The sequence below is a fragment of the Hippopotamus amphibius genome, chromosome 2 (assembly GCF_030028045.1).
Source record: "Hippopotamus amphibius kiboko isolate mHipAmp2 chromosome 2, mHipAmp2.hap2, whole genome shotgun sequence".
Taxonomy (NCBI): domain Eukaryota; kingdom Metazoa; phylum Chordata; class Mammalia; order Artiodactyla; family Hippopotamidae; genus Hippopotamus; species Hippopotamus amphibius.
In genome coordinates this window covers 16,553,235-16,567,613 of record NC_080187.1, presented here as the reverse complement: position 1 = coordinate 16,567,613, position 14,379 = coordinate 16,553,235, and positions in this window count along the sequence as shown.

Below are 14,379 nucleotides of genomic sequence, written 5' to 3'. Positions count from 1 at the left end.
TTTAAACCTTTCAAAGACTTTGTCAATCTATTATCTAATTTAATCATTATAAAAATGATCAATGATGTGGGAGAAAATAATACTCTTATTCATCTTTGATTTTGGGAAGAACTGAGGACAAGATGGAATTATGGCCTTTCCCCACAACTAAAACCCTCCAAGGATAGATGCAGGGCCAAAACTCAAGTCCATGAGCAGTGGAAGGTGATAGACAAAGTGACTGTAGAGTTTAATAATGTCATTCCACCCCTGGCAGTGTCATGTGCTAGTCATTTTACAAGGTTTAGGCTGTTTAGCTTCTCTGAGCCCTGGTTTTTCTTATCTGCAAAATAAAGATGAGAATGCCTATCTCACAGGATTTTTGATGAGAATGTTATTAGATATTTTATCTGCTAGAATATGGCAGACATATTATGCATTTGATTTTCCTTCCCAGGCTCATCATAGATATCTTGTGTCAAAGTGAGCCCCTCAAATAATCTGGGCAGGGAGGTCCTCAGCTCATATATACATGAGGCTGGACCTTCTTATCTTAATGTTCCACGTTGCTTATCTACCAAGGAGAGAGCTGAGAAAAACCATCATGTACATGCATGAATTTTCTCTTTGCTGATGCATGGTTGTTCTAACTCTCTTGCTCCTGGATAAAAGCCAAATTGGGTGCATATCAAGACAGTGACCACAATTATTTAGACTCCTAGAAGCTCAAGGTTGGGAAGAGCTAAGATTTAAATCCCTCTTCTTAAACAGAAGGAAAAATGTATGCATACGGGGAGGGGGGGGAGGAGAATTACCTATGCTCACTTGGTTTCAAATGGCAGAACTGGGACTAAAACTCATATCTGGCTAACATCATACTTTTTCAGTCTTATGTTGCTATAGTGAGATTACCTGGGGGAATAGAGCTTGGCATAGTTTCTAGGTCAGGGAGGCCCAAACAAGGAACTTTGAAGGTATATCTCCCCAGTGAGGTTGTTCACACCAGGAACAAAGGCTTCCAAAGCTGTCCAGGGAGTCACACCAGCTGACAGTGATGGGGCCCGTCAGTTCCCTGTCTGATTAATGAAGAACATCTAATAAACATGAGGAGAAAGGCCAAGGATTCTAATGTCTAATTATCTGCCCAATGATTGAAAGTCTAATTTCATTTGCTTGTGCTTGTTTGTGAAGGCTCCTATATTTGCCAGCAAGGAAAGAACTTCAGAGTGCAGGAATTTAATGTAGATGAATTCATTAAGGTGCTTATTAATCTACACATCTTAGTAGCTTAATATTCAATCAGCTATCAACTCCTTTCAATTCTGGACATGGAACTGGAAAACTGGGAAAACAATATTATGAATTTGTCATTTTAATCTAAACTTAACAATGTATTGATTGATCATTGATTATAATCCAAAGAATTCATTAATTTATTTTGCTTAATTATTTTGCTTTATTGTGAAGTTGGATACAGTTATAGTTCATGTGGATGTGCGAAAAACCAAAGACATATATATTTGGCAATATGGCAGACTAGAGGGCAACTGAAGCCTCAGTCAGTGTACAAAATTTAGTACACAATTTAAATAAGTAAACAAATACTAACTCTTTTAATTTTTTATGCACCTTAAAAAATCAGAGAAAAAAAAAAGAGGCCAAAGACTATATGAAAGTATGAACACAAATGGATAAGTGAGAGCATTCTAGACAATTTTCTGCTGGGAGCATCTGCCAGTAACTGGGGGCCTACACCCGGAGTTTTAAGGACACTTTTAAGCCAAAGGAAAGGAGAAAGCCTGGAGCCTAGTACCGAGAGGTCAGACGGATCATCTACATTAAGCCAAGACCCCAAATGGCAGTTCTACCACTGGATGAAGTAAGAGGAAATATGCCCATAGGGGTCTCTGAGAGGTTCAAAGACACGAGACCCATGTTGATGTCTGAATCCTATTCATCTCAAGTTCATGAATCAGAAGGTATACGACCAAAATTGTTTCATCAATGTGGTTCAGGGATTTTATTTTACTTTTTATGGAAAGATGAGTGTATCTATTAATTTTATATCTTACTCACTTAAATATGTATGTTATAATTTCTTAGGTAATCATTAAAAGAACAGTAGTAACTTTTAAATTAGTAAAGAAGAAACATGAAGTCATTCTGAAAGAAAGGAGAAAGAAAAAAGAAATAAAAGTAAAATATAGGAAACCAGAATGGAAAGAAAGCACACAATAAAAAAGGGGCAGGACTTCCTAGGTGGCGCAGTGGTAAAGAATCCGCCTGCCAATGCAGGGGACACGGGTTCGAGCCCTGCCCTGGGAAGATTCCACATGCCACGAAGCAACTAAGCCCGAGCACCACAACTGTTGAGCCTGTGCTCTAGAGCCCGTGAGCCACAACTGCTGAGCCCATGTGCCACAACTGTTGAAGCCCACGTGCCTAGGGCCCGTGCTCCACAACAAGAGAAGCCACTACAATGAGGAGCCTGTGCACCATAATGAAGAGTAGCCCCCACTCACAGCAACTAGAGAAAGCCCGTGTGCAGCCACGAAGACCCAATGCAGCCAATAAAAATAATAAAATAAATAAATAAATAAATTTATAAAAAAAAAGGGGGGGCAAACCCAGCCATGTCAGTCATCATAGTCAATGCAAATAGATTACTTTCTGCATTTAAAAGATTAACATGTATGAAAAAATAATATCCACCTGTAGACTATTTACCAGAGAAAACCTAAAACACAAATGTACAACTTGAAAAACAATGGAATACTATAACAGGAAAATATAGTCTTAGACCTGGACTCACTCTTCAAATTTCAGATAACCTGGAGACTAAGATTTAAAAAAGAAACTTTAGAAGAGGTAAAGAGGGTTGTGCTGTAGAGAAAATAAATTCAATTTATTAAGAAAATGTTAAAATTTTAAACTTGTAATCACCTAATAATATAGTTCTCACTGCATGAAGTAGAAAATTATGTACCTTCAAGCCAAAAATGACAAATCCGCACCACAGTGAGAAATTGTAATACATTTCTCAGTAATTAGGAGGGCATATAGTTGTCTCGAATGACATAAATAATAAGCTTGCTTAGTGGAATACTACCCCTAACAATATTTTGTGGACAATTTTAAGTAGTTGATCATTTTCTGTGTCAAAAACATTTTTCAAGAAGTTTCACAAATTTAATATTATATCGCTAAGTTTTCTGACCAAAATTAAATTGTTAGATGTCAATATAAAAAGAATAACAAAATTAAATATAAATAGATGAAAATACATCAATGTGTATTCATACACACACATATCAGAAAAAAATCACATTTATACATATATTCAGAATTTTAAAATGGCATTCTAAATTACCCATGGATCCAGTAAGAAATTATAATTGACATTAGAAAATATTTAGGTCTGCGTAACTATGGAAATCCTATCTATCAAAGTTTGTGTTATAGCTAAAATGATACCTCAAAGGAGTTTACAGTTCCAAATTTTTATATGTAAAAGCAAAAGAGGTAAAAGGTGATTAATTAAAAAATTTAGTGAAAGAACAACAGGAGAAATCTAAAGAAATGAGGATTTAATAATAAAGACAAAGGTATGTGTGTGTGTCTGTGTATTTGTGTGTGTGTGAGAGAGAGAGAATGAGAGAAAAAAGCATAGATCACAATGTTAGAAAGGGAGACATAACTGTAGTTTCAAAAATGATTCATAGAAATAAGAGGCAATATGTATAATAAACATCCTAATAAATGGAAATTTATTTACATATATCAAATGTTCAAAAATATAGGTTACTAAATCTTGCACAATAAAAGGTAGAAAATAGGTAGAAAACCTTAATGTTCTTTCTAAACATGAATGATATGGAAACAACGCTTTTATCTAGTCCCACAAACAAAACAACTGGGCAAGTTGATTTTCAGGTAAATTATATATATTATCTAAGAGACCAATAATTCCAATCTTGTAAAATATCTTTCAGATAATAAAATAAAGGGGAAGATTACTTTCCGAACTTTTTTTTTGAGGATCGTATAACCTTACAACCAAAACCACACAGAAAGAATATATGTTAGAAACACAATAGACCACTGCCACCCATCAGCACGTAAAAAACTCTAAATAAAATTTTAGCAAACAGCATTCAATAATGAATAAAAAAAAATAGTGCATCATGATTAATATGAGATTGTTCTAGGAATGATTAATATTAAGAAATCTATATATGTATTCAATCATATTAACTGACCAAATAAGAAAAATAAATCTGAATGGGTACAATAAAAACTCAATAAAACCTGGCAATCATTCATAATGAAAACTCTTACTGAACTATGAAAAAACAGGAACTTCCTTAACTGGATAAAGGACAGCTTAAAAAAGTCTACTAGAGAGACAGAATAGAAAGAAATCTATACACATAAGAAAATGTACTATATTAAAAAAAAAACTGCCAGAACAGATTGGAAGGAAATTATAGTCTATTTAATAAGTGGTGCTGCTGTGAAAAGCGGTTCTTCCCATGGGAAAAAATGAAAAGGGATGTTCATCCAGAATCATAAACAAAAATCATTTCCAGGTAATTTAAAGACTTAAGTATGCTAACTAAGTCAATAAAACTTTTCAAAAAAAAGGATAATATTTTTATGTTTTCAGATGAGGGAAAGTTTTCTTAAACAAAACCCAAAAGAACAAAGCATAAATAAAATCACCAATTTGACTTCTGTTATATGAGGGACATCTATTCATTGTCAGACCCCATGAAGAGATGAAAAGACAAACTGAGAGAAAACATTTGTAACCACATAAATGACAAAGATTTACCTTGCAGAATGTATAACTATCTTTAATAAATCAATAAGAAGACCCAGCACAAATTAAAAAGGGGAAAAATGGGAAAAGACATAATCCTGCTTTTCACTACAAAGAAAATCTAACTGGCCCTTGACATATGAAAAGATATTCACCATATCAGGGATAGGATGAATGGACAATGAGCTGCTTTTTCATAGCTACAAGATTAACAAAATCTATGAATTTATCAATTCCAAATGTTAGCAAGGACGCAGAACAAAAATAATTCTCATGCTCATTAGATGTCTATGCATCTATAGTATTTTATGAAAGCAGTACAGAAACAGGTATTAAAATTAAAACTACACTTAACCTTTGACTTTACCTGAAGTCTTTCCCACAGAAATAAAGACTTAGGATGCAGAGATTTAGGATACAGATGTTTATTGGAGCATTATTCATAAAGGCAGAAAGTACTAACAAAGTAACAAATAGAGAAAATGATGAAATAAAGTATAGTACATTTGCACCAAGGGACTATTTTACAGCTATTAAAAATAATGGATTAGAATTGTGCTACCTGAGAAAGAGAATTCCATAAGGCATTATTGATTAGAAAAGTTAGAAGTAGGGAATACGTATAATAAGAAAAATAATGTGTAGGATAAGTTCCCATTTTGGAAATAAAATTGGTGAAAAACCGCATTGGTCTTGCATACATGCAGACACACGGATGTGTATTAGTATGTGTATATTGGTGCCTTGTACATAGGCATGAACAAAGTATGAAGGATGTCTCCCATGTTGTTATGTATGCTGTCTTGTGAGAGGAAAGGTAGTGTGGGGTTGGGGGCGGAGGGGGAAGCAAATATAGGCAAAGAAAAAAAGACTGCACGAAAAAGCCTGATGTAATTGTATGTAAAATAACATCTGTGTGTATATACAGATGAAGTAATTACAAAAAACCCCATGACCAATATAAATTTGTATTGAGTGACTTGTACCATTTTGTGACGGATTCCAAGGCAGGCGGGGAATCAAGTGGCAGCCTAACCCATAGCAGCATTCTGTGCGTGAAGCAAATTTCCGCATCTTTAAGTCAATATGCTTAAAGGAGAAAGGCATATAAGGATGTATGTCAGGCTGTAGATGTTGGTTACCTATGGGGTAGAGGTGAAGATGGTGTGAAGAGTAGAAGTAGGTAGAAGGGAAATGATTCCATTTGTTTTTATTCATCTATGCACCATATCGCATCACTTCTCACAAGCATTTATGTATCCATTACCTACTGCTGTGTAAAGAACCACCCCCAAACTAAGAGGTTTAAAACAAGAAACATTCATTCTTTTTATGATTTTGTGGGTCTGCTGGTGGCTCTTCTGATCTAGGCTGGCTCCGGTGGCTCCACTGGAGAATCACTCGCATGTCTTAGGAGTTCGTTTGGTGTCACTGATGTGATGGAGATAGATTGGCCATGTGTGGATGACCACTTACCAGGTTAGCTTAGATCCACATCATAGGTACAGGTGCCCCGAGACCAACAGCAAGGCAAGCTGCAATGTGGAAGCACCTCATAAGCTTCTGCTTGTGACGTATATCGATAAATCATATTGCCCAAAGCAAGTCACAAAGTCCAAGAAGGAGTCCTAACAGGGCACGGATAGACAGAAAAATAATAATTTGTAGGCATCTTTACAACCTATCGCAATGTATTTGCAAACTTATTTTCATTAACATTTTATTCATTTCTGTTCTTTCCCATTGAAAGCACCTGATTCAGGTACTCGCTATCTTTTTTTTTTTTTTTTTTTTTTTTTGACCACACAGCACACCTTGTGGGATCTTGGTTCCTCACACCCTTAGCAGTGGAAGTGCAGAGTCCTAACCACTGAGCAGCCAGGGAATTCCTGAGGCACACATTATCTTCCAAGGATAGACTTTCTTAGAGGGATCCCTCATGAAATATTTTTTATTCGTCTTTATGTCATACTGCATCGCTCATTTTCTATACCCTCTATTCGCCATCAGAGTGTGGTCAAGGAATCTATAATTCCTAGTTTACATGAGGTAGTCCTGGTTTATACTTGTTGCCTTGTTTCCCCATCAGGTTTAGAATTTGTTCTGGATTTTTAAAAATTTTCTAACAAAACATTATTGCTTATCTTTGCATTCAAACAAGCCAGAATAGGTTTTAGGAGACATCTACTTTGCACTTACTGTTTCTGTTATGGTCTCATCTAATAGCCTGTGAGATGCTTGTCCTGCGAACCAAATTCTCACCTTAACAAATGCCTACACACGGAGAATGACCAGAAATAACCTACCTCTCTTTTTCAGATCATTTCTAGGTGTTATATTACATCTCTCTTTAGAGACTTGAAGCACTTAAATTTAGTGTTAGTATGGTGGAAGAAGTACGCCTGCTGCCCCTGCTGGCCATTAGGTGTACTAGCTGCTTATGCTGCACCCCCACACCGCGGCATACAAGTGGAATTAAAATGCCCCGGCGGAGCATCTAGGGTCAGTGGACAATCTGAGAAAGTGCAGGTTACGTAAACATGAAATACATTAGGAAATAGTGACTAACCATCTCTTTGTCTGACCACAATCACAACAGCGATTCTTTTCAAATATTTATTGATTTTAACGTCTGGTAATCTTTTTGTTTCTTTCTGATAAATCTTGTTGGATGCAATGAACTTTAAAGAAGTGAATGCTTAATTAAAAATTAATACTGAATTCCAGTTACTAAAGAAAGTTGATGATGAATGCTATCTTCAAAAAGCGTTTGTCAACGTTTACCATCCACCACGAAAAGCATAGCAAATCACTGACCACAGAAAAATGGAATATACACATATGATGAAGAAAAGTGAAATTTGCTTCAAGTTAGCAGTCAATTTATAAAGCATGTTTCCCCAAATAACTAGTTAACTCAGGAGAACGCAAAAGCAAATATTTCCATATCTGTCTACAAAACATTTCTTTCCATTGAGATCATACGCTCATTATATTTTCTCTCATTTTTGTTTGGAGTTTTCTCCTGCAAATATAGAAAGTGAAGTGACAGTTGTTAACATGTTGGTTGCATCAATATAAGAAAACTTCACACACATAAATTAAGCAAGTTTTATATTAGTATCACCAGATGCTGTAAATAGAAAACTAGTTCATTCTAATAACATTTGACTTTTTTTTAATCCTTCTTAAAAATCAAAGAAATCCTTTGGGAGTTCACTAGGCAAATGTTGAACACCTGACATTTGGGGGAATGATGTTGTAAATTCAGGTGGAAGTACAATATTGAAAATAAAAGTAGTTGCTTTCAAGGGCTTCCTAGGTGGCACAGTGGTTGAGAATCCGCCTGCCAATGCAGGGGACACGGATTCAATCCCTGCTCCAGGAAGATCCCACATGCCGAGGAGCAATGAAGCCCATGCGCCACAACTATTGAGCCTGCTCTTTAGAGCCCATAAGCCACAACTATTGAGCCCATGTGCCACAACTACTGAAGCCCATGCACCTAGAGCCTGTGCTCCACAACAAGAGAAGCCACAGCAATGAGGAGCCTGCACATCACAACAAAGAGTAGCCCCCACTCACCGCAACTAAAAAGAAAGCCCGCGCACAGCAAAAAAGACCCAACACAACCAACTAAATAAATAAATAAATAAATTTATTTTAAAAATAAATTAAAAATAAAATAAAATAAAATAAGTTGCTTTCATTGTGATGATATGAATACAATCTTTGATGAAGCAGATGATGATAAAAACCTATGTTTTTACTAAATTTATGGAGAAGAAATGTGCAAGGAATTGGTGGTGGTGCTCTTTATAATCCATAATTATATCCCTTTAAGCAGTTAAAAATTTCATTAGACTAGCAACACCCACTTTCTTCTTGCTGCTCACCATAAATCAGATTTTAGGAATATTTCAGTTTCAGAAGAACTATTTTGTAAATCAATCTGAGTGTTTTAAAATGATAGTAAACTATTTTATTTTTCAAACGTGTCCTCTAAATTTTGGGTGCATCTTGTTAAAAATCGTGAACAATGTATTCAACGATAGGAGTGCCAAAAATTCTTCACATTTTTAACTTTTAGAAAATTGAATATGTATTCTGCAGTGGAAGGCAATGACATTGAGAAAATCCTCTAATTTGCACCAATTTGATTTCGTGAAGTGCAAAAAAGAATCATACATAGAGCAGTATCTTTGACAAGTTTTTGTCTTGTGAAAGTATTCATCATAGTAAGATTCTCTAAATAGAGGGGAAAAGACAATAGCTGTGAAAATACTTAGCTGAAATATTTATTCATCTTGATACACAAAGTATAAGGGTAGACTCCATGAGCAGAAATTGCCCTCAGCTTAGAGTTATCTGACATCCACAGAGAGAATATTTCCTCAACTAAAATGACAAAGTATAGAGATCAGAGTCCACAGATGATCTCAACAGCTTAAAATATGTTACCCATAGCATGAAACTTTGAAAAAGATTGCAAATAATTTTAGTAATAAGATAGCAAGACCACAATGAGAAGAGTCTGTTCTCCAGGGGGAAAAATACCCAAACAACAAGAACACAATATTAGAAAGAGATATTGCTAAGAAATTGATTAGAGTACGTGAATATGTGACAAAAATAAATATTCTACTTATTAAATGTTAATGTTCATATGATTAAATACAACATGATTTTATGATATTTAAAAATTACTTTGTTTTCAACAGCAGTTTTAAATATAATTCGACTATATGTACACTGATATAATAAAACTGGTCAGTCAATAAACATATACATTTCTAAATTTCATATGAAACTTTAAATTAATAAACTTTATTTTTAGACTAATTTTAGGTTCACAGCAAAAGAACAGAAAGTTCTCATACATCCCGCCTCTTCCCACACATGCATAACCTCCCCCATTAGCAACATCCCCCACCAGAGTGGCACATTGTTGTAATCAATGAACCTACACTGATATGTCACTATCACCCAGGGTCCATAGTTTACATTAGAGTTCATTATTGGTGTTGTACATTCTGTGAGTTTGGACAAATGCATCATGACTCTATCCAACATTATAGTATCATACAGAATTGTTTCACTGTCCTAAAATCCTCTGTGTTTGGCTGCTCATTTTCCCTCTCCACACCCTGGCAACTATTGGTCTTTTGACTGTCTTCATAGTTTTTGCCTTTTCCAGAATGTCATATAGCTGGAATCATAGAGTCAGTAGCCTTTCCAGATTGATTTTTTTTTTCATTTAGTAATATGTATTTAAGATTTCTTCATCTTTTAATGGCTTGTGTGTTCATTTCTTTCTAGCACTAAATAATATTCCATTGTCTGCTTTATCCAGTTTCCCACAGTTTATCCAGTCACCTACTGGAGAACATCTTGGTTGCTTCTAATTTGCCGCACTTATGAGTAAAGCTGCTTTAAATTATCTGTGTGCAGGTTTTTGTGTGATATTTCCAACTCATTTGGATAAATACCAAAAAACAAGATTGATGGATTGTATGGTAAGAATATGTTTAGTTTTGTAAGGAACTACCAAACTGTTTTCCAAAGTTGCAATCCTACCAGCAATGAATGAGAATTCTTGTTGGTCTTGTCAGCATTTGGTGTTGTCAGTATTTTGGATTTTGGCCATTTTAATAGGTGGGTAGTGCTATCTCATTTGGTTTTAATTTGCATTTCCCTGGTAACATGTGATGTGGAACATCTTTTATTTATTTTTTTTAGAACTTCTATTGAGATATAATTGACATACAATAAAATGCATGTATTTAAAGTGTACAACTCGATATTTTTTTCGTATTAGTAATGTATATATCACAATCCCAATCTCCCAATTCTTTCCACCCCAACCCCCCTCTGCCCCGCTTTCACCCCTTGGCAACCATATGTTTGTTCCGTACATCTGTGTCTCTATTTCTGTCTTGCAAACTGGCTGATCTGTACCATTTTTCTATGTTCCGCATATATGTGTTAATATACAATACTTGTTTTTCTCTTTCTGACTCACTTCACTCTGTGTGACAGTCTCTAGGTCCATCCATGTCTCTACAAATGTCCCAATTTCATTCCATTTTATGGCTGAGTAATAGCCCATTGTATATATGTATCACATCTTCTTTATCTATTCATCTGTTGATGGACATTTAGGTTGCTTCCATGTCCTGGCTATTGTAAATAGTGCTGCAATGAACATTGGGGTGCATGTGTCTTTTTGAATTATGGTTTTCTCTGGGTATGTGACCAGTAGTAGGATTACTGTGTCATATGGTAATTCTATTTTTAGTTTTTCAAGGAACCTCCATACTGTTCTCTTTAGTGGCTGTATCAATTTACATTCCCACCAACAGTGCAAGAGAGTTCCCTTTTCTCCACACCCTCTCCAGCATTTACTGTTTGTAGATTTTCTGATGATGCCCATTCTAACTGGTGTGAGGTGATACCTCATTGTCGTTTTGATTTGCATTTCTCTAATAATTAGTGATGTTGAGCAGCTTTTCATGTGTTTCTTGGCCATCTGTATGTCTTCTTTGGAGAAATGCCTATTTAGGTCTTCTGCCCATTTTTTGATTGGGTTGTTTGTTTTTTTGATATTGAGCTGGATGAACTGTTTATATATTTTGGAGATTAATCTTTTGTCTGTTGATTCGTTTGCAAATATTTTCTCCCATTCTGAGAGTTGTCTTTTCTTCTTGTTTATAGTTTTCTTCTTTTCTTATCTGCCATCTGTGTATCTTTTTTGATAAGGTGTTTGTTTAGGTCTTTTGTCCATTTTTAAATTGAGTTTTTATTGTTGAATTTTAAAAGTTCATTGTATATTTGAAGAACAGTCCTTTATTTTCTCCCAGCCTGTGGATTTTGTTCTCATCATCTCTGCATTGTCTTTTGCAGAGTAGACACTTTTAGTTTTAAAGATGTCCAGCTAATCAAGTCTTTCTTTCATAAATTATGCCTTTGGTGTTGTATCTAAAAAGTCATCACCATACACAAAGTCATCTAAGTTTCTCCTATGTTATTTTCTGGAGTATTTATAATTTTCCATTTTAGACCTATGATCCATTGGGTTTTAATTCAGTGTATTGCTCTAAGGTCTGTGTCTAGATTCAGTTTTTTGCATGTGAATGTCAGTTGTTCCAGCACCATTTGTGGAAAAGTCTGTCTTTGCTCCATTGTATAGTCTTGCTCCTTTGTCAAAGATCAGTTGACTGTATTTATATGGGTCTCTTTCTAGGTTCTCTATTTTATTCTACTAATCTATTTGTCTGTTTTTTTCAATAACACAATGTCTTGATTACTGTAGCTTTATAGTAAGTAGGTTTGTCAGACCTCTAGTTTGTTCTCCTTCAATATAGAGTTGACAATTCTGGGACTTTTGCCTTTCTACATAAACTTTAGACTCATTTTGTCCATACCCACAAAATAACTTGCTGCGATTTTGATTAAGATTGTGTTGAATCTATGCAACAAGTTGGGAAGAATTGATATCTTGACAATATTGATACTTCCTACTCATGGAATAGCTCTCCATTTATTTGGTTATTATTTTAGATCTTTCATCAGAGTTTTGTAGTTTTTCTTATGTATATCTTGAACATATTTTATTAGACTTATATCTAAGTATTTCATTTCAGGGAATGCTAATGTAAATGGTAATGTGTTTTTAATTTTAAATTCCACTTGTTCATTGTTGGCATAAAGGAAAACAATAATTGTATTCTGCATCTTTACTATAATCACTTATTAATTCCAAGAGGGGTTTTTCTGTTTGTTTGTTTGTTTTTGAAGTTCTTTGGAATCTTCTGCTTAGATGATTATGTAACGTGTGGATGGGGATGATTTTATTTCTCCCTTTCCAATCTGTACACCTTTTATTTCCCTTTCTTATCTTATTGCATTATCTAGGCTTTACAGTACAGTGATGAAAACTAGTGATGAGAGGGGATATTTTTGTCTTATTCCTGTTTTTGTGGGAAAGTTTCATGTTTATTGCCATGAAGTATGACTTTAGCTGTAGGTTTTTTGTAGATGTTGTATATTAAGTTGAGAAAGTACCCTTCTATCACTCGTTGGCTGAGATTTTTTTTTTTTATCATGAATGGGTGTTAGATTTTATTAAATGCTTTTTCTGCTTCAATTGATCTGATCATTGATTTCTGAATATTGAAGTAGCCTTGCATACTTGGGATAAATCAGCCTGCTCATGCTGTATAATTCTTTTCATATATTGTTAGATTCAGTTTGTCAATATTCTATTGAAGGCTTCATATGGTTTAAATTATTTTAATTCCCCTTTATTTCTGAAAAGTTTTAAGTTTGAACATCAAATTTAAATCTTGCCACCCTAACCATAGTGGAAAGAGAGTAAGCTTTAGAAATAGCAAATCTGCATGCCTATCCCAGTTCTGACACTTGTTTTATAAATTCAAGAAATTATACTTTTGCTCTTGAAGGCTTATTATTTTCATTGGCAAATTTCAGTCATTTAATAGTCGACCACTTATTGCCTATTAGGTGACAGATGCTGTTCTAGGTGATGAAGATAAACAATAGTTAAGGCACACAAAAATCCCTGTCCTCATGAAACTAAAATTCTAGAGGAAGGAGAACAGACGATAAACACACTAATAATATAAAATATGTATGTTATAGCATTAAATAACAAAGAAAGATTAATCAGTGAAAAAGCATAGGAAATTTGGGGGTAAGAAAGATTGCAATTTTTGGAAGGGTGACCAAAGAAAGACTTAATTCTTCAGACTATAATTTGAGTGTAAATATAAGAATGTGAAGCAGCAACACAAGAATGTGAGTGTCTGGGAACTCAAAGATTCCCAATAGAGGAATAACCTGGCAAGGACTTTGAGGCAGGAACTTATCTATTCTCTTTGAGGGACAACAAGAGAGCCATTGTGGCTGGAGCTGAATGAGAGGAAGGACAGTAGGACATGAGATTTGAAAGGAAATGAGAAGGGTATGATCTTATAGAGTCTTGGAGGTTATGGTAAATATCTTGATTTTTACTCTGTAAGATCAATAACAAATGACATGATCTGACTTACAGTTGCACAGGATCGCTGCAGTCCTTTGTTAAATAGGCTAAAGATAGGGAGCACAGAACAGAGAGACCATTTACGATCTTAGAGAGAGATGATGGTGGCTTGGGCCATATTGGCAAGAGTACTGGTGGTGAGAAGGGGATGGGTCTGGGTAATTCTAGTGGCAGCACCAAAATGATTAGCTGTTCAATTTGATGCTTGAGAGACAGGTAACAGTCAAGGATAACTCCAAGTTTTTGATCTGAACAAATCAAAGGACAAAATTAGGAACACTTATTGCACAGGGTTATGGAGAGTCAATGAGAAGATGTAGATAAAGGGCTTGATGTATCCTTCTTCCTTTAGTCCAAAACCATTAAGATGTGTGTATTATTTGTGCTATTTTTTCACTATATAGGGAAAAGATTACACCACTAGTCTTGATCTATTTTTAAGCCTTTTGTCGGAAAAAAGAAATGGAATATCAAATAGGTGGAGTTTGATGAGGGCTCAAGTTGAGGAAAGAGCTTG